General features: G+C 44.6%; 1 protein-coding gene across 2 annotated transcripts in view; it reads left to right on the top strand.

Moving 5' to 3' along the window:
- Window positions 1-23,017, top strand: part of SFMBT2 (Scm like with four mbt domains 2) — a 957,919-nt gene that overhangs the window by 831,124 nt on the left and 103,778 nt on the right. The gene's annotated exons all lie outside the window — the stretch shown is intronic.

Here is a 23,017-nt window from a genome sequence, read left to right as displayed (position 1 = left end):
TTTAAAAAAATGTACAAAAAGCAACATAGTACAAGTGGGCCTGCTCCTGCTGAAAAGAATACAAATATGTTTCTATCCCCAGTGCAAGCAGCTGGCTCGTTCTAGGAAGAAAGGAAATACATGTTAGTATAGGCAGTCAGGTACTCACCCCGCCCCACCAACATATCACACAATTCTCTATAGCTTACGTTGCATGAATAACTCTGGCTAGACCAACCTCTTCTTATTGGGGCAAAACAAGGTCGCAGTTTATTATTGCATATTTTCAACCATAAACTTCAAATCACATATATTTTTGTAAAACGCCAGATGATCGGCAGCATCTTTTGTTTAGTCTTCCTCTTCATCAGCACTTCATTTAACCGTTGATCTCTTTTATTCATACCCAGGCAGCTTTCTTTGTCTTCTTATCAACTCTTTACTTGGCATAACTGGGTCCAACTCCCTGAACCTCCCTGAGTGTCCCGCTCAGCGCGACTCAAATTGGCAGCCGCTGCTGTTGGGCTGCGGCAACCGACGTTATGCTTTTCTTTCCAACAGCCAAGTCTGGAAACTGACAACCAAACGCTTGGTGCACCTCTTTATCCAACCTTGCCGCCCCCGTTGTGTTAGGCTAACGGGGGGCTACTTACTACTTTTCATTCTTGTCCTCCGTCAGGAGGTTAGTTTTGGCACTGCTCAATTTCTTGAGTAACCACTATAGCAAAAAAGTGTTTTCACCATCAGTGTAAACATTTGCTTTTTTATTCAGAACCTCGTTCTCTTAGAGCAACTTCTAAATTCAATAATCCCTGTACTTCTTGTACTAACCAGGCAATCCTAGGTTTATCAGCCCGTGCCTAATTGTTGAAAAACTAGCCCTGCTGCAAAATGTTGCCATATTCAGTTTCTTCCTCGACTTTTCCACTTCTGCATGCGATTTCGCTCCTCTCCAAAAGACCATAGATATAATCTCTGACAAAATCAATTCACTAGCCCCCAGGTCCCTGCTCAAAGATGAAAACATGAGGCACATTTCCTTCAGCAGTTGCCACCTGCCCATCTGAGTCAGTGTCATGCCTGTCAGACTACCAATGCCATCACCTTTGCAGAATCCTCCTCGTACTATTACTTTGCTTCCCCACTCTGCCTACAGAACAGCTAGACCGTTCTATACGAGATGGAGGCTGTTCAATACTCTACCCGGGAAGCGGCATCTGCAGCAAGCAAGTCAGTAATATCAGGTGCTACGCGACTAATCGCATGACCTGTTGTTACGTATTTAGCAGGGAGTGAGCCTCCGCTCGCTGCTTCTGATTGTTGTTGTTTCATTACGGCGTTCCAGAAGCTGGTTTCTTAACCTTTACTTTTCTGTGACGTTTTGGCTCAAGAATCTCAAAACTTCCATCCTCCGCTTGCATCAGCTCAGCGGTACGTGGATTACTGTCGCTTCGTTCTGAACAAAGCTCTCTTTCCGTTTCTTTCTAAATGTATTCCGAATTTCCTACTTCCTCGCCGCGCTGACATTCTATCAGCACAGCTTTCTTGTTTCCTAATATCGAACGGCTTGCTTTCATAGCGGCTTCCCCACTACACTCCAGATGTGGCCGTTAGTTTCATACTTTTGCAAATAGAGTCCTGCTGTGCTTCCCTGTGTCATAGTGTTAGCAGAAGGAAGTTCTGTTCACTCTTCCTAACCAGAGACCATTTTAGGACTATTGCTACTCCAAATTACTAATTCAACAAGGGCATTGGACATCATCATTCAAGGATATTCATCAGGTTATTTCCCTCTTCCATACTTCTGGAATACGTGCACTAGACATTTATGGATGCTATCCTGAGTGCACCGCCCGACACTAGCGTGGCCCTCGTGCCGTCAAGGATTAGTTCCCATACTGACTTCCCTTTTCCCTGTCGTTGTTCCTATTGGATTTACCTGGTGATTCTATGAAGAACTTCCTGAGACTATTGAAGCAAACAGGTTAGTGTGTTGTTAAACAGCTGATATTAACCCATAGGCATTAGAACAGTAATTAATGTAGTGTTTCTTGTTACAGTCCGGCGAGTTGTTGTTACCTTCCACTCCCTTTCCATTGATTCCTCTCTCTGGCTGTAGTTTGGACAGTCAAAGGGTGACATCAGTTGGAAGGTTTGAATTGACCGGACTCTTCTCTAGCCATCAGATCATATCATCTCATCCAGGAGATGGCCCTCACACACTGTATCCTTTAAGGCCTTTGTTTGGTGTACTATTTCAGTACGGTTTTGATTCATGAAAGTTCGGTTGTTCCTACCTAGATGAATGACCAACATGTAGGCCCTCTTTCTTTTATTCTTCCTGAGGTTTGCCCATTCTGCTACATCCACTACAAATCAGAGACCAATCACCTGTGCAATTCTTCTGCTACTCGTGGTGTCCTCTATCATAGGGGAATAAATATATAACTATCAATGGCATGTCCTAGATCCTTTCAATCCTAAATATACTTCTTGTAGGCACCCGATCTCCACCGCCCAATATCCTTAATTTCTTGCTCCTGTTCCTGCTACTGTGGTGGCTGCCCCTATTCTGAATGAATGGGTGCCGTAATGTTTTGGGTCCCTACCTAGCCTTCTCAACAGTATGCCCATCACTACCTGAAACTAGAAAACCATTAATGGTAGACCTGTTGTGAGGACCAATAGGTTTTTTGCACCCTCAGGTCTGATGGCCATAAAAATCCTTCGCAAACCAACTGAGCAGCAGCTGCATCTCGTATGCACTGTACCCAGACCCATTGCCCTTTACCTGTCTAACCCATCTTTGACCTTCTCAATAATTGCCTAACCTCCCGTTCCTGTATTGTGACGTCCCCCCGCACTCCCTCCACCCCCCGCCCGCCATAATCCGCCTTTTTGGCCACAGCGATTTCACTTACTCTAAAGGCCCCAAAAAATGTTCACAGAAATGCTGCTCTGAAGAGTTTCATCTCGTATTCACCTGCAGATACCTTTTGTAATCTTGCTCATCATTTCTGTTCGGTATTGGAATGTAATGGGGCACCTGCAATCTGGCTGTCTGCATTCCAGACTTTCATGGCTGCCATTATAACCTTGCTTTTTGTGGGGTCCCTGTTTCCTATGGTCTTGCTAAACAAAATGCTGCTGCTACTTAACCCGTTGCTGTCCATGCCCTTTTCTTCTTGGCTGTGTAGTCCTTTTTAATGAACTGTACAATGTCCTGTTCCTGAATGAATCCCCCAGGCTTCATTATTGTCATGAATTTGTCAAAGTGACCCTTGTAACATTGCAACGTACCTGGGGCCAATAGGTTCTCCACGGGAGTCCCTAGAACATCTTCACTATCCCCAAGAGCCACTCCGGCATTACTGTAATCTCTTCCTTTGCCCCCGGTGTGAGCTGCCTGAATCTCCACCACTGCAAATGAGACAAGGCATCAGCTATGCTGTTCTGTACACCTGGTATATGTCTAACCCTAACTTCTGTGTTCAGCCTCAGCCAGGTGAGCATCAAGAATCGTCGCAAGGCAAGCATCAATGGGTAATTTTCTGTGCCATTATTCACAACCTGCACTACCACTTGCTTATCGCACCAAAGCGTGATCTTCTTGTTGGCCAACCTCTCAAGCCAGATGTAAAGACTAACTGTGATGTGAAACAGTTCTAGGAACTTTATGTTTCCTGTTAGGGCCTGTTCTTTCCATGACCCCAGCCATGAGCTAGCGCATCCGCTTCCTGCCAAAAAGGCTCCATACCCCAAACCTCCTGAGGCATCTGTGAAAAGTTCAATCTCTTTGCTAGAATGCCATGGATCGTTCCATGCTGAAACCCCAGTAAAGGACTCAAGGAAGGTTTCCCAGACCTGCAGATCTCCTTTCATTGTGGTCCCCAAATGTATGTGGTGATGCACCTGTGTCAGTCCTACAGTCTTCCAGGCAAGCTTTCTAGCAAATACTCTGTTAGTTGGGATTTCCTTCCCTGCAAAGTTAAGTTGCCCCATCAATCCATCAATTCTTGCAGCTCAGCTAAAATTACTTTCTCTCTGGTTCTCATTTCTACTAGTGCCTTCAAAAAGTGCTCCACCTTGTCTGCGGTGAGCCTACAGTTACCTCCGATTGAGTCCATTTAAATTCCAAGGAATGTCAATTTCGTTGTTGGTCTAACAGTTTTTCCTGAACTATTGAGACACCCAGCAAATTTGGCAATTTCTCAAATGTACTTAATGCTGCCTCATATCTTTCCACTCCTTCCTTTCCTACAAACAGAGCGTCACCCAAGAAGTGCTCCACCGTCGCTGCTGGATATCATTTCCTCATTGCCCACTCTATGAAGGTGCTGAATAGCTCAAAATAGTGGCAAGAGACTGCAGAGCCCATGGGCATGCACTTGTCAAGGTACAGATTTCCTTGAAATTGGAGACCCGGTAACTTGAAGCTCGATGGATGGACCAGAACTAGTCGGAATGCAGACTCAATGTATGCTTTCGCCACCAGAGCTCCTCTGCCCGCTTGCCTCACCAGGTCCAGTTCCTTGTCAAAAGATGTATACCTGACTGAACACTGCTCTGGATCGATCCCACATTTAACTGAAGCTCCTTTGCCTTGGGGTATGACAAATGGTGGATCAGCCTAAATTGACCTCCTTCTTTCTTTGGGACCACCCCTAGGGGAGAAACCACACATTCTTGAAATGGTGTTGCTTTGAATGGCCCCTCTATCCTGCCTAACCTTTTCTCTTTCTGAATCTTTTGCGCCACTATATCTGGTTTGTTGATTGCTGATTTCAAATTCCTTGGGATGGATCCGCTAAATACATTGTTGCTCGTTATTTTAAACCTGTCTGAAAACCCTTTTATGAGTGTTTCTGCCGCTGCTATGTTGTGCTATGCATTAAGAAGTGGCCACAATGTTTCTAGCTTGATCGGGTTTGGGGCTTTTTGAATTTTTCTAATTTCCTCTGCCTTTTTGTTTTCCTTGACCCCTCTGCTTTGGTGCCTTCTCTTTGTTACTACACCGGGCAGCCTTATAGTCTCCACCACATTTGCTGCATGCATACTTAAACTTGCAATTGGCCCCCAAGTGCAGTTCCCCTTCTCAAATTTCCATCAGGTGTTGCTTTTGCCTGATTCATAACCTTTGAACCAGCCACTACCCCGCAACAAAAGGGGCGCCTTCCTCTCTTGCTCTATCGCTGTTATAGTAACTCATGCCCCTCCAACTTGAGGACTGCCTCCGAATTGGCTGCTGCTCCTCTCCTTGTGCTTGTGCCCTTTCCTGCATATCATTTATGTATGTATCCTGAAACGTCCTCATCATCCCAATTCATTCTAGGATACATTTGCATCTTCAGCCTAAAACCTTAATCATTTTTAAGTCCTGCATCTGCTACATACTCCTTGTAAGTTTTGTGGATTCACTGCTTGTATCTTGCGAGTACAGCAGTGTAACGTGGTATACCGACTGAATGCATACAGCCAATTCATTATCTTCTCCTTCCTTACTCTTGTCTTGCCATCCCTCCTATCGTCATCCTTCTTAGCTCTTTTACTACATCAAACCAAATTTGCTCCAGCTTTGGCAAACTGAACATATCAATAAAACCTTTACTCCATATCTTCTCTTGGATTTCTACTGGTATGTTCCATACTAGACCTGCTGCTCTCGTGGCCATAAGTGTAAACCGTGGGTTCCTTCTGACCACTACTGCCAAAGCCAACGTGTCCCCTTGCCCGTCCACTACCTAGGTGTCCCGCTTCTTGTGGCCCCAAGCCTCCCCTGGAGAACCTAACTGCAATGGAACAGATGCTTCCCTTCTTTACTGATCCAGACTGCTTGCTGCAGAAGCTACGCTCTTATCTTCTTGCAGTCTTCTTGCTGCTTTAATATATTGGGCTTGCTCAGAATTAACAGTTTCTCCTGCGTCATTGTTAGCTTTCTGTCTCGGCTGCCGCTGTTGAGGCACCAGCACCTTTTCCCTCTGGTGGTCATCTGCTGCTTCTGCTTCGGCACTTCTTCCTCACCATTTGCCTCTGCCGCCTTCACAGACGACTTCCTCACTCTTTGAGGCCTCTTTCATGCTGGTGTGTCTTCTACTTCTTCGATGTTTTTCTTTTAAGATGTTAAGGATTTCAATCGGGCGACACACCTTGGTTTTCGCCTAGTATGTAGCGCAAAATTGGAATAATTTCTCTTTATATTCTACGAATTCAATTTGAGATGGCACACAACCCGTCTCACACCCCCTTTTTCAAATAGCCTGGGTCACAATGGACCAGGAACCAGGCCGGTTGGTGTGAATGGCATATTTATTTATTTTTAAAATTCAAAACAAATCATACACATTGTCATATTGGGCAGCAATCACCAATGGGGTGGTAATTAAAATTGAAACTGAGTTAACCTTCTACAAGAACATATACAAAGCACAAATGAATAGGAGCACTTTTTCTCTTTGGGTAGATAGCACCTGAGTTAAGATTTCCCCCTGCCATGCTTGCCCAAACCCATGGGAATCGAGTTTGGAATGACCATAAAGAAGCAGCAGGGAGTCAGGGATATTGTGCAGCAAACAGAATCAAAATCCGACCTTCCCTCATAAAATAAGAGGCAAAAATGTTGAAGCCCTTTGCAATGGCAGAAAATGACACTCGGAAATTGACAAATAAATAATGTGCGGTTAAATCTATGAGGCAAATATGATTTCTCACGATAGCAGGAAAGGATAAATACTAGCAATCACAAGGCAAATTCTCAACAAAAGGCATACAGTTCAATAACAAGTTGAAAGTAAGAACACGATGCAGCTGAATCACACGTTGGAAAGTTGCATTTTACACGGATGCAGATACTAAAGGTACCACAGCTTTTCCCCTGTTTAAGGGGATTTTAGTGGGATTTCTAGATGAAGGCCTTGCTGGGATGGGTTAGCTATGCTTTGGCCTGGCAGTGGAATCTGGAATCTGGCAAGATGCATGTAGAAGATCAGGAATGCAGGCACTGGAAATTCAGGAGAGAGTCTGTCTAGAGTCCTGTCAGCCAGACTTTATATAAAGCATGGTGACATCACAGAATGATATGGTAGGGAAGGCATAGCTGAGTATGCCCCTAAACAACTGGATTGGTCAGGGGTGATTGTTACCACCTTCTTGTAAACTGATTGGACTCTTAGAGACATGACATGAGCTTTATGATGTGGGTTTACTATGTACAGAACCTCCCACAGTTAATTTTGCCACAACCCAGTGTTGACATAAATTGCACATTTTCACAGTTGTGGCATCTTAACAAATCACATGGGCAGATTACATATTTTATCTAGAGCATGGCAGTCCAATTCTCACAGTTGTACGACCATGTTTCATCCGTCGTTTTCAGTGAGAAATATTCAGCCTAAAATTTTATAACTCTATACATGTGTATAGATTATTATTAGGCATATCAGTATTGACTTTCACAATGCCATCATTTACACTTTCCTCAGAATGTCCACTTCTCTGCCATTTCTCTTCCCAGCATGGCAGTGAAAGCTAGCACGTCGTAAACTAAAAACCACAAAATTACATTTACACCATTAACTTTTAAAATTTTTGCGAAGTCCTATTGCAAAAATAAAAGTTCAACATTTTATTAATAACATAGGCTTTGGAAACAAATGGGGCAGGCCTTTGTCCTACAATTGGCCCATTTTTTTCTCAGCTACCACCAACTGTCATTTCATCCCAGGGTGGGGATGGGGGTTTCCCAGTTTGATTGAATATGTATTGCCACTTCTCCACTTCACAGGTTGGTGTCTCAGAATTTCTATTGTAAGAGGCCTCAGCCCAGACAAAGTCTGCCGTGGTAGCAATTATCACCCATGTATGCCCTAGAATCTACTGTGAGGGGCCTTCTGTTGCTAGCAACCCCCAAGCAGACACCTGTTTGGGGCTGATTTCCCCCATGTAGCCAAAGCAATTTAAATCCTTATTTTTTTATTTTTATTCTGAATCGGAAGAAAGTCTGTTGAATAAAACCTCCAATATATGTTTCACAGCACAAACTCCTTTACATTGCTATATAAGGGCAGGGCCTTATCCATCATACACGGTTAAACGGGTATTTTTCTTATTCGCAAAAGTACATTTAAACATGTGGTGACTGCTGGCATTTTCCTTTCAAATTGGGTTTTTCTCTTCCATCTGAATTTCCACATTGTTCTGTAGCCATAGTTCGTTTCTTGTATGCAGCAATTTGTTTGAAACATAGATGCACTGAAATTGACATAGGCCCAGAGAGCTGGGGTTTCTTTGAAGCATTGATATTTTTGACATTTTGTGTCTCAAATGTCAAGCGTTTTCTGCAGCTGAAAATGAAGTTTCTTTTGATTTTATTTCAGATTTGGCTGGCATAGCCTGTCATTCAGGGATCATGCTTTCTTCTGCTGAAGCACAATGTGGATATGGATTGGCATGGCAGGGTCTTTTTGATAAAAACAATGTGATGTGGAATAGATGAAAATAGTGTGAGGGCAGCATCCTTTTCAGTGTAAAATATTCCCTTTTCAAGGGGAACTTTCTGCAAGCAGCAAATCAGTGCTGCTTTGATTCGCTTCTTTTGGGTGCACCCAATAACAAACTGGCACCTTTCTCGGTGTGCCCCCTCTTCAAACTCGCCCAATAGGGGTTTGGCAAGATGGTGCATCCATCTTTTTGTCGCTGCAAAATTAAATTTTGATGCAATGGTGCTCCAAGGAGCCAGTGGAGCCATTTTGCTGTTGACTGCAAAAGCGCAGCTTGGTTATGAATAGGAATTCTGCTGAGTGGGTCAATGTAGCCCACAAATCCCCCTCCCCCGACTCTTCTGAGATTCCTTGTCGAGGGAGAGTAGGGCAAAGTGGGGTTCATTGGTAGGGCAAAGTGGGGTTCATCAGGTCATAGTCCTTCCATCAGGGAGCGGTACGCCACAATCCTTGTTTTGTCTCTCGTTGGATTATGGAGCAACACCCCCAGCTTTTTCTTCCATCTCTCCTTTCCAGCTCCCCGGGGAGGCCCACCTTGGTCTATGAAGGGAGCAACGAGTATGAATCTATTGAAAAAGATAAGAACGGTTACTACATTTTCCCACTGACTGCCCTCCAGGAAGGTTGACAGCAGTGGGACAGACATGCATTGTAATAATGACAGTATTCCGACAACAAGACAAATGCTCACTCATAACTATGGATTTGGGTAGAAGTTTTGGGAATCCCTTTCTTTCTGACAATGAAGAAAAATAATACTCCATGTTAAATAATTATACCTATAAACCTATCTGTTCCCTTCTGGTTCTTCTTTTTATTGTTCTTATTCTCCAGATGCCTCCGCTATTTAGTTTTCCCTGGACTCGTCTATTTGCTGCAAAGTGCGCCTAGGGTGACAACTCTTTAGCTGATTAATAAGGACCCATTTCTCTTCTGTCAGTTCTCCTTTGGGGATGCGGATTCTATAGGTGACAGGTGACATTTTATCTACAATTTCAGAAGGACCGTGCCAGCTTGGTAAAAATGTCCACTCTTTGGTCTGTTTCCTTTGGAAATTGTACAAGTAGACCCTGTATCCTACTTGGTATTCCTTTTTGGTTGTTTTTAAGTCATATTGAGTCTTCATCCCCTCTGCAGATCTTTCCAGATTCCTCTGAGCGTACGCAAAAGCATGTTGAAGGTGTTTTCTTAAGATTCTCAACATACGCATGTGTTCAGTGTCTGCTCTTGTGTTCTGTAGAGCAGATGCCGAGATAGCACCACCCTTCGTCCAGTCATTACTTCAAATTGAGACATCTTGGTTGTAGAAGAAGGTGTAGATCTGGTGGCCATCAGGACAAGCGGTAGTCGGATGTCCCATCTTGGCCCAGAATCTGCCATAAACGTTTTTAGAATGCTCACAATGGTTTTATTATACCTCTCAACTCCCCCACTAGAGGACTGTCGGTATGCAATGTGAAGTTTCCCTTTTACCCCAAGTATCTCTGACATCTTTGTTATCACTTTGCTGGTGAAGTGACTACCACGGTCTGACTCAATCCTTTTGGGTAGGCCAACACACAAGAAGATGTGGTTGATCATCAGGGCAGCTGCTGTTTCTGCCTTGCAATTTGGGGCCGGGAGACATTCCACCCATTTGGTAAAAAAGCATGTTACTGTTAACATGTACTTGTTCCCCCTAGAGGAGCGAATCACAGGCCCGATGAAATCTACTTGAAAATCTGACCAAGGCAGTTTCATCCCACTCTTCTGGATGGGAGCTTGGTGTGCAAGTGATTTTGGCTGAAATTGTGCACACACAAGACACCCCTTCAAGTACTGGTGGAGGTCCTGTCCCATTTGTAGCCAGTATCGAACCTCTCGTAAGATTTCTAAAGTAGTGTGAAACCCCTGATGACCGGCTGTGGCCGCATCATGGGCATGACTATGCATCAGGCTTTCGGAATGAGGTAGGTACCATCCACTGGTCACAGCCAGTGATGGATCTCCTTACCAACAAACCATCTTGGATTCTGAACATTTTTGGACACTTCATCAACACCCTGAGGTCCTCTTTCCCAATGTAATCGGTGTCCGTCAGAGGAAAGTTCTCCGGGTCCTCAATGTGTTGATAAAACTTCCCAATAATTAGATCACCTTTTTGTGCCGTGATTAAATCAGCATCTGGGGTCTCCTTACTCCACTGGTCCTGCACCACTGTGCCTTTTAGAAGGATAGTTCTGCTCCGGCAACCCTCAACTAGGTGAGAACATAACGGATTTTCGCTATGTGTTCCTCCACAGTTGAGCTTTTTATCAGGACATCATCCACATAGGCCAGGTTACCCCTTTCACCCAAGTCGGGCATGGCCTTATGTAGGAATATGTTGAATTTGTTGTCGGAGTTTATGTATCCAAAGGGCGTCCGGGTCCATGTGTACTGCTGCCCCCCAAAGGTAAAGGCTAGCTTGTATTGGTCCTCCCTACTGACAGGCACGGTCCAGTACCCATTGTCAGGTCAATGGCAGTGTATACCTTTGACCCCTGGATCTGGGCCAGTCCTTGTTCAATGTACGGGAGAGGCCATCAGGACATGTGGACCCGTTTATTTAGCTCCCTAAGGTCAGCACAGAGTCTCCACTGGACGTTTGGTTTTACAATCCCCACCACCGGAATATTAAAGGTGCTGTGGACTAGATGAATTATCCCACAGGGGCTCAAGGTTTTTGATTATTTCCATCAGGGACTCCATAGATGCAAGAGGCAAGCGATATTGCTTCACAAACACTGGATTCATTCCAGGGTCCGTGGGAATTGTTGTAGTATGGATCCCGGTGCGACCAAAGTTGTACGAGTCCACAGCAAAGTGATCTTGAAAATCTAAGAACACCAGTTTCGACTTTTGCTTTTGCCCCAGAGTCTCACAGGCACCAGCTAGGTTGACTCGCTCTTCAACCATTTGCCTGAAGCCTGGAAAGATCCAGTTTTGCTATCTCAGCGGCCTCCTCCAGCTGGGTGGAGAGGTCTCTGGTTAGAGTATTGACCTGGACAGAGGGTTTCAGGTAGGAGAGGCAGTCATTGTGGACCTGAAATAACACCTCATCTTGCCTGATGTCACAGGTCACCTCTTCCTCACCGTAATGGCAGGAAGAGTACACCAGGAAATTCCCCCCTTGCCGGGTGAAGATCCTGTCTGGTGGTAAGTCACTGTCATTGTCAAAACAGTCATTGAGGATTGGTGCTATCGGTTCATTTCCTAGATTCATGGAAAAATGTCGTCATCAACCGCCATTCCAATGATGGTGCCTGCTCCCACAGTGATACTCCTGAGGTCGCTGTTATCCACTACTATTGGAATGGTGTTGCGTTCTACATTGACTAATGGTGTTGGGTTTAACCCCAACCCCTGCTGTTGTATATGGGCATTGAGGTGTACATATGCGTCAGGACTTTGCCGTTTCTGTCCTCTTTTAATTTTTAATCCAAGTGGGAATTGTCGGGTCCATCCTGGGATGGTGATCTCCTCTCCAATTTGGACTTCAACTGCATATGGCAGCAATTGGGCTGACCTAAATGCTTTTTCTGAATCATCAAAGTCCATAGGATTGCCCCCTAGTCGGGACCAGGGTTTGTAATTCATCAGGTCCAAATTAATGCCAAATCAATTGAGAATGTCGCTGCCTAAATAGAATGGAACAGCGACAACTCGCACCACCCAACAATTATGTTCAATGCTTTTGTTTCCTATAGAAAATGTGAGCATACACCTGCTAGGCAGGAGATGTTTGGAATTGGGTGTTTCCAGGCCCATTTCCTACTTATCGATCAATTTAAATGTGGGAGTGGCTGGATCTTTTGGGAGCTTTCGGAACATGCTTCGCTGATTAAGCTCTTTCCGTTGTTCACGCACACTCAGACTCCTTCCCTGCATTTAACTGAATAGGGATGAACAACCGTTTTCTAATTTTCTGAATATTAGCTAAACTTTGAGCTGGTTTCTCATCACTTTTGGCTATAGAATTGGGATTTTCAGATTGTGAATCAGTATACAATTTCAAAGTATTTCCTTCCAGTGTGGAATGCCACTTAAAACTGGAAGGAAGGTTGATTTTCAGGAATGGAGAGGAGTTCCCATCACCAGTTTGTTGTCCTACAGCAATTACTGTCACGTCAGGTATTTGATTGTTCTGGAAATGAAACTCAATATGATCAGGTTTCTGTTGAACCATGTGGCATGTGCCACTTAAACTAACATTGCTGACACTCTGTTTTAATTTTATTGGCCTGTAAGTCTGAGTCCAGAGGACCTTGTTCACACAGTCTATTAAGGGAGACAACCTGCACAGTATGTCATTCCCATAATAGACAGGCTGTTCCCTCTGGAGTCACGACTATGACCGGTGTGTTTCACTTTGTGTCGCCCAATTTTTATTTCCAAATCTGCTCTCCCCTCAACAGGAATTGAATTCCTGTCGAAGTTCTGGAGTTGTCCAGGAAGAGGGGTGAGAGGGATGTGATATTTCTCCCCCCTTTCTGAATTTAGTTGCTAAAAGGCCCCTTTTGACAGAAGAGTGGCTTGGGATCCAGTGACCACCATTGCTGAAAATGTACATTGCCCTTGCACTTGGACCGGGGCATAAAATCTAGCCTCCTCCTCAAGCGGACAAAAGTAATATGCATTGTGGGCAAGTTGGGTGGTTAATTCCTTTATTTTAGGCTCTGACACAGTGGAGCTTTGGACAATTTTATGTGCCAGAGTCTGGGGATCTGTAATGAACATTTGGCATCCTGAAATAGTGGAGATTTTGGAATCCCCTGTTTCCCTGAGTTCTGTGCTTCCCCCGCTTACCGGGTGGCAGTCACTTCAACCAATTTGTGGGGAGGATCCCTCCATTCCTATTTTCTTCTCAGGATGACAATTCTGGGGTTTAGGGATAGGTGACTCTGAATCAGTCCCCACGCCCATCCAGTCTTCATTTAGATCTCTTGGGACCCATTTTTCTTTGGGAGGAGTTCCCCTGTCCCTGAAGGAGAAGATTTTTTTCCCCAGAATCCTCTGAGGATTCTTCCCCTTTAAATTGGAGGACACTAACTTCCTTCACAAAATGGGCCTTTTTTACTGGCTTTATTTCTCCTACCCACCTCTGTTACCTGGGTTTCAGATTTTCAGGAGCAAGAGATTTTTGTTCCGGTTCCGGGGTGTCCTGGGGCTTTTCACTGGTGAGGAAGGAAGCTTCCTCTAGGGCTTTACACCCCCCTGTGACTCCTCCTCTGGAACCAGTGAGTTGTCAGGGTTCTCTCCCCGTCATTGTGCTGGGGTGCCAGACCCTTGGTTTGAGGGATTCTGAGCCGCCATGTTCATCTAAGGGTTCTTTTGAGTCCTCAACATGTGACCCAGATCCTGGGTGAGGTTTTTGACCTGGCGCTTTGGTCGGGACACCCATTCCGGCTCGCAATGGGTCTCTGTTCAAATCTAGGTGGTTCATGGTAAGGGTAACTATCCCTTCTCCTGGAGTACCCTAGCAATGGTTGATTTTGGTAACCCTCCACCCTTGGCCTCCCCTCTCCTGGATAGGGCTGTCTGGGTTCATGAAACCGGTGAAAGAAAGGAGGGTTGTCCTGCAGGTTGGGATTTTGTGGATACCGGGGGAAAGAAACTTTGCCCGGGATTTGGGGGATTACTGCCCTCCTGAAGGAAGTTAGAAGGGAAGTTTCCCGGGGTAGTACTTACCTAATTAGGTCCCCCACTTGGGCTGGGGGAGTCCATACATACCCAAAGATTTGTCGGTTGCCCTTTTATCTGGGATATATATGATCAAGAGAGTTAGGGGTCCCATTGGTGGGATTGCCTCCTGTTTGTGATTGGCCTGAAGGCCTTCTGGGTCTCCGATTTTGCTGGGTTGGGATTGGTGCATTTCTAGGTCCAAAATGGGGGCAACCTTCACCTCTGCCACCTTAGCAGCAGCAGGGATGTTGACTGGTTTGCGGTTTTTGGTCTGGTTTTTATTTTCTGCAAGGTTTTTGGACTTCATTAATGCAGGTCGCCTGCTCTATTACCCAGTCCAGAGATCTTTTATCATGGAAATCCCTCACCAGCTGGGCCATGGTATTCTTTGGGAGCGCATGAGAGAAGGTAGTTATAAACTCCCTGCTATCCGTGCGCACCCTCCTAGTGGTTTGTGCAAAGGCGCATTTTAGCTCATGCACAAATTCCCTGTGGGGCCTGATCTTCCCTGCACTGCAAATTTTAGGCCGCTTTGCGAGCCTTTTGGGGGTTTCTGTGGGCGGAAAAGTGTTTGGCTGCCCTATACGTGGACCATCTTGAATGGTTCTGGTCCTCCAGTCTAGCAAAGATGCTGGAGTACTCTGGAGAGAGCGTCCACTTAGCATTCTATATACAGTTCTGGTTGTCTTTAAGGTGAAAAGTGTCCATCATTTGCTCATAGAGTTCCAAATGTTCCCAGACAGAATATTTATTGTTTTTGTGGTATGGGGTTATGAAATTCCTAATGGCCTGGGGTCTTTGGCCATAACTCTCTTTAGTTTATTTGCCTTCTTTGGCCTTGTCACCCGAGTCCACTCACCCTCAGACTCAGAGGCGCTACTGTTGGAGGACCCCTCCAGATCTTCTAGGCGCTCCCTGATTATTTGAGCTTGGGAGGGGCTCACAGACTGGTGGGGCCTAGTTTCTACTCCCCTGTGGCACACAGACGAGTAGTCTTATGACACCTCCCTGCTTCCAGAGTTGCCAGAGGATCCTCCCCACTGCCCTGATTGGGTGGAGTTCTTCAAAATGCTCTTTTTGGGCCTTCTTTTTATTTGTTTTTTCTACAAATTGAACCAACTGGTCCATTGGAAGGTAGTATTTCTGCAGATCTAATTCCCTGAGTTTCCCCTCATAGGAGACTTCCTTGTCAGAGACATCGGCCTTAATGTTTTGGTATCTATACAGGGATGCACATCCATCAACTTCTGGGGGGCGCTGGGGAGCTCCATCATACTAGGCCTATTTAATTCTGATGGCCTCATGGTTTCTGGCTCATATAAACCGGTAGCCATGAAGTCAGCAGTGCACAAAGGGTTAAATGGTTTCAGTCCCTTAGTACAGAGGTCATCATAATATGATAAGGGGTTGCCCTGTCCCTCTCTACCTTTTCGGGGTCCCGAAATTCTCTTTCTCCAACCTCACTAGTTTTTCCTTCTCAGCCCCTATCTCTTGATAATTGGCAAAGATCTGAGCCTTTTGCTTGGCTATCAGAGCTTTACTGGCCTCTATGACCCGCTCTTGAGCTGCCACTTGCTTGTGGAGCCCATCTTTCTCTTCATTGAGGGCCTCATTATCTCGTTGTGCTGTCTGTATAGTTTGGGAACACTGAGCCAATTTGTGTTGCAGGAGACTCACCTCCTGAGTTTGTGCATGTTTTGTTTGACTGTTCTCTCCCAAGCACCTTCTACACGTCTAGCATGCGCAAGTAACTTTCCATATTCTGTTTTGAGTTCATTTAATTTTTGGAGGCCCAACTCACTTGGTTAAATTGGTTACTTCCTGACATAGGGCATCTTTTTCCTGATTTAGGGTGCCTCTCGGTTCCGCCAGGTCATTACTTTGTTGCTTGATGGCATTTAGTTTTTGGCGTTCTTGATCAAAGTCAGTCTGGAGGTGATGCTCTCTATTTATTAATTCCTTAGACTCCTCTTCCAATTTTTTTATCTGGTCCTGTAAAGTGACTATTGCTCTGCGCTGACGTTATTGTATCTCACTTGTTTTAATTTCAGTTACATCTCTTTCAAAAAGTCAACCTTTCTTGACACTCCATTCTTAAGACATTTAATACGGCCTCTTTGTCTACATTATTCTGTGTTGGAGAGCCAAGTCCTCTTTTAATTTTTGTATATACCACAAATACCATATCATATATAGTTCCCAGATTCTGCCTCAGAATCCTGTCTCGTTTGCAAGTTTTGTTCTGCTAATTTTAGTTCAGTCTGGATTTTAGTTAAGAGTTTAGAATGATTTTGCGCAAGAGTTGTATTTTCTTCATGCTTTTCCCGCATCACTCCTATATGGAGATACATGTAGGCCGCGATTCTTACAATTTTAATCTGCTCCTCTTTAATTTTCTGAGTCATGTATAACTCGCTCAAAGCTTGATGCAGTAGGCCACCATCCTGCCACGTGTCCATGTTTATGGTGATGACCTGCTGTGTCATTTCTTCTAGACAGACTTTTTCATCTTGCTCTGGCCATTCCCCTCTGACAAATAACTTGTGCAGAAGGTGCTCCCTGGCCATATTGCTCTCTACTGTGGTCATTTCTGAAATGTCCTTTATTAATTTATTTATGTAAGGGTGATCTGTATTCTATTGCTTTTTGTCTATTTTGGGGCTGATATAGCTTAAATACACAGGCCTGGTACTTAGGATGTTTGTTTTGGGGAGGCGCTTCTACAGTGTAACCCAGTATTCCAAAGACACAAAGTATCACTACCTTGCAAGTTAGTCTGCTGTGTTAAACTGCCACGGGTGGCAACCAAAACACAAACCCTTTGGCACAAAATGACGCTTGGAAATTGACAAATAATTAATGTGCGGTGAAATCTATGAGGCAAATATAATTTCTCACGATAGCAGGAATGGATAAACACTAGCAATCACAAGGCAAGTTCTCAACAAAAGGCAAACAGTTCAGTAACAAGTTGAAAGTAAGAACACGATGAAGCGGTTTTTGGGCTGGGGAATAGATGTTTATCACACGGACAATATAAGAGTGAAAGGATGGTTGTAGCTGAAGATTTGCAAGATCAAAGGAGGTTCGATTTTGGCAAAATGAAGCCGTGAAAGAGAGAAAATTGGCTGGGAAAGAAAAACAGATTTTACTTAAACTAGATTAGTAAGACTATATTGTTAAAGAAAGACACAGTAGGATCCCGGGTTAATTTGCAACTTAACACTTTCAACCTGTGAATTACAAGATGGGGTGAATTAAAGAATGGCGCTAACACTAGGTAATCACAGACAAGGTGCACAAAGAATTATGACAGTAGGACAAATTACCAAGGCATGGATAGGATGGCTTAAATAGTGGAATAAAGATAAAAGGGTCAGAATGGGTAGGCTATGTGTTTCTATGGGATGTTAAATAGAGTCCACGCTTGAGTTTTGGGATTTTGGAACAGTCAACCAAGTCTGGTCACCGCACGGCGGGGTCCCCTAACAGCAAACAGCTGGGCAATTCTGGTCACTGGATGGCACAGGTACAGCTGGATGAAGTTAGTGGGCACCAAGCCAGTCTGATCACAGGATGCTAAAGGTACCACAGCTTTTCCCCTGGTTTCAGCCCAGGGTGGGGATGGGTTTCCCAGTTTGAATGAATGTTTATTGCCACTTCTCCACTTCACAGGTTGTGTCCCAGAATTTCTATTGTAAGAAGCCTCAGCCCAGACAAAAGTCTGCCAAGGTAGCAATTATCACCCATGTGTGCCCTAGAATCTACTGTGAGGGGCCTTCTGTTGCTAGCAACCCCCAAGCAGAAACCTGTTTGGGGCTGATTTCCCCCATGTAGCCAATGCACTTTAAATCCTTATTTTATTTATTTGTGTTCTGAATCAGAAGAAAGCCTGTTGAACAAAACCTCCCATATATATTTCACAGCATTAACCCCTTTACATTGCTAGATAAGGGCAGGGCCTTATCCAGCATACACTTTTAAACAGGTATTTTCCTATTTGCAAAAGTACATTTAAACATGTGGTGACTGCTGGCATTTTCCTTTCAAATTCATTTCTTCTCTTCCATCTGAATTCCCACAGTGTTCTGTAGCCATAGTTCGTTTCTTGTATGCAGCAATTTGTTTGAAACACAGATGCACTGAAATTGATATAGGACCAGAGAGCTGGGATTTCTTTGAAGCATTGTTCTTTTTGACATTTTGTGACTCAAATGTCAAGCGTTTTCTGCAGCTGAAAATGAAGTTTCTTTTTGATTTTTTTTTCAGATTTGGCTAGCACAGCCTCTCATTCAGGGATCGTGCTTTCTTCTACTGAAGCCAAATGTGGATAGTGGATATGGATGGGCATGGCGGGGTCTTTTGATAAAAACAATGTGATGTGGAATAGTTGAAAATAGTGTCAGAGAAGCATCCTTTTCAGTGTAAAATGTTCCCTTTTCAATAGGAACATTTTGCAAGCAGCAGAGCAGCGCTGCTTTTATTTGCTTCTTTTGGGTGCACCCAAGAACACACTGACACCTTTCTCGGTGTGCCCCCTGTTCCAACTCGCCCAATAGGGGTTTGACAAGATGGTGCAGCCATCCTTTTGCCTCTGCAAAATGCAGTTTTGAAGCAATGATGCTCCAAGTAATCAGCACAGCCATTTTGTTGTTGACTGCAAAAACGCAGCTTGGTTATGAATGGGAATTCTGCTGAGTGGGTCAATGTAGACCACAAAGAGTGCCTCTAATCAGCCTGACTCCTCTGAATACTCTCACATGATCTCACTCTTCTTTTTCCCTCGGCTGCGAATCCCCACTTGATGATGGATGCTTTTCTTCTTTCTCTGCCCGCTGTAGCTAGGTATCCGGGATGAAATCTTCCCATTCTATTTCTTCCAGTATCAAAATGTCCTCCTGCTCCCTCTGATCTTTAGCTGTCGCTTGAGCTACGAGCCAGTCCATGCCTTTCTCCTTAGAGGCCACTCTAATCCTCCTCAGTAGATCCGCCATGTCCTCCACACCCTCCATGATCGATGTACCTGGGATCTTCCTCTGCCGCTTGCAAAGTCGAGATTTCTTCACCAATTCTTTCCTTGTATTCTATTTAGATGCCTCCCCAACCCAAGTTGATTATTTTGGATTAGTGGTACCTTCCCTTATTGCTCTGGCACACAGCACATCATACCTACCATTGTTTAGGAGATGCCACCATTGAGGTTATGCCTAACCCACCAACTTGGAGCTCTTTGAAAACATTTTCTTAAAAAAAATAATCACAGCTCTGATGAAGATTCATGTGATCCTATGGTCAATCCTTTTTCCAAATGCTAAAACATAACGGATAAACTAATATTCAATTTCCATTCAAGGTACACCTTGATCAGAACTGGGAACTCTCCAGCTGCAATCAAATGCTCCATCATCGAGCCATATCCCTGTGTCACTTCTTAACACGGTCTCCCTGAGTGTTGCCCTATTGTTTATCGGTTGCAATAGTAACCAAAATGACGGGCACGCTCAGGCACGTCTTTGGGTCCTTACCTCTAAACCAATCTGGACCGTCGTTTGCATCTGCCCGCACTCTTGCCTGCCTGTTTGAGGTCCACCCCTGATCAGGCACGGACCTCCCCTTGCTACTTTGCCCACCACCATGATGCGACGGGATCAAGTAGATGGGGTCTCTTCTCTCCGCCCAGGTTCATAATGAACTTGCCTTCTCCACGCAGGCGGTCTGCTCCACAACAAATTCTTAGGCTCCTTGGACACACAGGCAATCAGATTTTCCATGCGAATGCTAGCCTCTTTATAAAGCAGCGGGGCGGGCCCTGCCATCGGTAAGTACTCCTGTCATCCTCACGCTGCTAGCGCAATGTAAACTGCAAAGTATGGGAAGACAAAGTTAAACTTGCAGTAGAGGGGTAAAGCGGAGAAAGAGACCACTCCCCCCAGGGAATCCCCTATATAGAGGCACCAAAGGCACCTCTGATGTCACCTGTTGGAGATGCAAAGATACCGTCACCCTCCAATCAGGGGATTAGGTGAATGGCCTTCCTCCCCTTCCTGTCCTCATGCACATTTTGTCTTATGTTTCCTCTTGCTCCATGGTCACCATCCCGGTGACCCCTGCTTCTTGTGCCTTCTCTTAAGGAGATGGAGGCGGGCAGGGGATGCTTGGCCCCTCCACCCTGTTAAACCCTGGTGCCCTTAGCCCCTGTGGGGCCGCGCCATAGGTTTTCCCTATTTTTACTGCAAGTGGGCCCATCCATGTCTGAAATAGGAAAAAAATGTATTCTACTTCCAGCGCAAGCTGGCACTCCCCCAATAGAAATAGAAAAGGGTAGTTCTCCATTACCTTTCTCACATGGGCATTTGCACAATACTGGAGAAAAAAGCTCAGGGCCACTACAAGGAGCCTCCAGTATCACAGGATAGGTTTGTCAGGGGTGAGAGAAGCAAAGTTAATTTTGGATCTGTTGCCTCCCCCCCAAATGACATGTTCATGTTTGCAGATCACAAGCATTTCTAAAGGGGTTATCTAAGAACATTCACTTGTCACTTGTGGGTGGTGTGGATTCGCGTACCACTGAAATGGAGCACCCTTACATTTCTCCAGCTTTAGCTACAGCATTGCCATTTTAAGTTTTGGCAGGTCGGGAAAATCGAATGCCTGAGACAAGCCACTTTTGGTAGCTGTGGCACGATGGTTTGCATTATACAATGGTATTCCCAGGGATAGCCTGTAACACACCGGACACAGTGCAGCCAACCAGTAAAAGCATGTGGAATCAGGAAAGATGTGGGAACTGCTTTGGATTGGATGGGAGGGAGGGGAAAGCTGTGCCTTTGCCTTGGTTTATACTTCACATGGAGAAGAACAATGATTTTCTAAATGCCTCCAAGGCCTCCTTCTGGAGTATTGCTGTTTAATGCAAATAACTCACTAACTAAATGTGCCAGGTGGCAGAGGACCGGGTGAGCTTTCTCATGGTCGATGCTTTTAAATAGGCAAAGGAGGAGTACAATCTTGTCCAGCCTGGATTACGAGTTTGCAACCGGATATGTATTTCAAACGAATCCATGACACTGGGCTTTAATCCCTTTGTACTTTGCCAGAAAGGGATTAACTTTCTCCTGGAACATATAGGTTCAAAGTGACTTTGCACTGCGGAAAAGTGATTTTGCATTGCCGACACAAACCATGATTGATATAACTGTGCAAAGTGTATTTTTGCAGTGCCAAGTCAGTGCAAAGTCATTTTGTACTGCAAAAAAGGCCACTTGCACTGATGTTGCACTGCAAAAATACACTTAGCACGGTTGCATAAATCAGGGTTTGTGTCAGCAGTGCAAAGTCACTTTGAACCGTGCAAATATTCCATAAATCGGGCCCATAGTCAGGAAAAATTAATGTGCAGAAAGACTTCTTAATGTTAGAAACCCATTTGGGTGTTTAATCCAATGGCAATTCTTGGACCGACAATCCAAACACTTTTCCAATCATTGTCACAGCTGGCCTCGTATGGATACATTTTTCGTTTAAAAAAAAAAGGAAATAAAATCGACTTAGCAAAGTCATTTGAAACATTGTTGTAACACGATCTGTCATCCCCTGTGATGCAGCCGAGCCAAAACACGAGAGATGCGGGTGCCAGAGGTAAATGTTTTTGGTGTATGAGTGTGACTGAGGGTCTGTATGTGTATGAGAGAGAGGGAATTTTTGTGGTGTGTGGAAGTGAGGGCGAGCCTGTAAACGTGAGTGTGTATGCATGTTTGTGTGTATGGGTCAATGTGTCTGGGGTGGGGGTTGCCAGGGGCATGGCTTCCTGAGGCAGATTGGGAGCGGGGGGGAGGGTGACACCCCCCAGTATTGTGCTATTTCTGCTTTTAAAAGCTGTGCACAAAACGGGTGAAATAAATCGGTCTTTTTGATGTGTGGCCTTTATAAAGTGGAAATATCACACAGGACCACCTGCTCTCTGCCCTCGCCAGCCACCTTGCAAACCCTATTCCACTTTCTATTTAAGATGAAGACAATAATCTCACATGCTCTCCCACCACATCAAATCTTGTTCACCAGGCCACTATGGAAATTAAAAAGAGGCTCTTTTTTTTTTACCTCACTTTACTTTTTTCTTTGGTGGCCATTTTGGTTTTGTCTTTTATTTCTTACTTGACAGTACTCACGCTTAAGAGCAGCTTTTCTTCAAAGAATATCTTTCCTTCTTAGCTACCATTAGCACGTTGCTAATGTTATGTTATGTTATTTATATTTGATAGCTTCTACTGCCATTAGTACGGCTTTGAAGCGCTGTGGTGGATGATTTCCCTTTGGAAGACCGTAGTCTGTGCAAACATGAGAAGAAAATGAGCAACAGAATGCGAGCCAACAGCAGTTGACAATCCATGATAAGCAGAGATGACTCGGTTGAAGCATTTAAGGTCGTGTAGCACATGTTGCAAAGGCCTATGGAAAGACAGCAATGTCAGTGGCTATATGACAGCTGAACTGAATTTCCTGTGGGACTCAACTGTAGTCTATGGGTTATTTCAGCGCAAGAGGAGGCAAGGGTGTTGTAAATAGTCTGTCAATCCCCAGGGCCACTGTCTACAGTTCAGGGCTCTGCTATACTTTACATGCAGAACACATGCATCAATGGCAAACATGCAGTCAGCATGCACAGTGCATGCACAGTTGTCAGATAAGAAACAGATACCATGAGTGTAGGTCCTCTTGTGTGTACCGTCTCGTTATTGCAGTAAATGTAGTATAATGGATAAAAACGTGGTTGATATAATGCATAGTCACTAATAGAAAATTCCGAACTGGCTGTTCATTCCATTGCCAGTCTTTAG

Source organism: Ambystoma mexicanum, chromosome 12 (genome assembly GCF_040938575.1).
Source record: "Ambystoma mexicanum isolate Mex_15411 chromosome 12, UKY_AmexF1_1, whole genome shotgun sequence".
Classification (NCBI taxonomy): Eukaryota; Metazoa; Chordata; class Amphibia; order Caudata; family Ambystomatidae; genus Ambystoma; species Ambystoma mexicanum.
The sequence above is the reverse complement of the archived record's forward strand: the minus strand, read 5'-3'. Positions and strand labels throughout refer to the sequence as shown.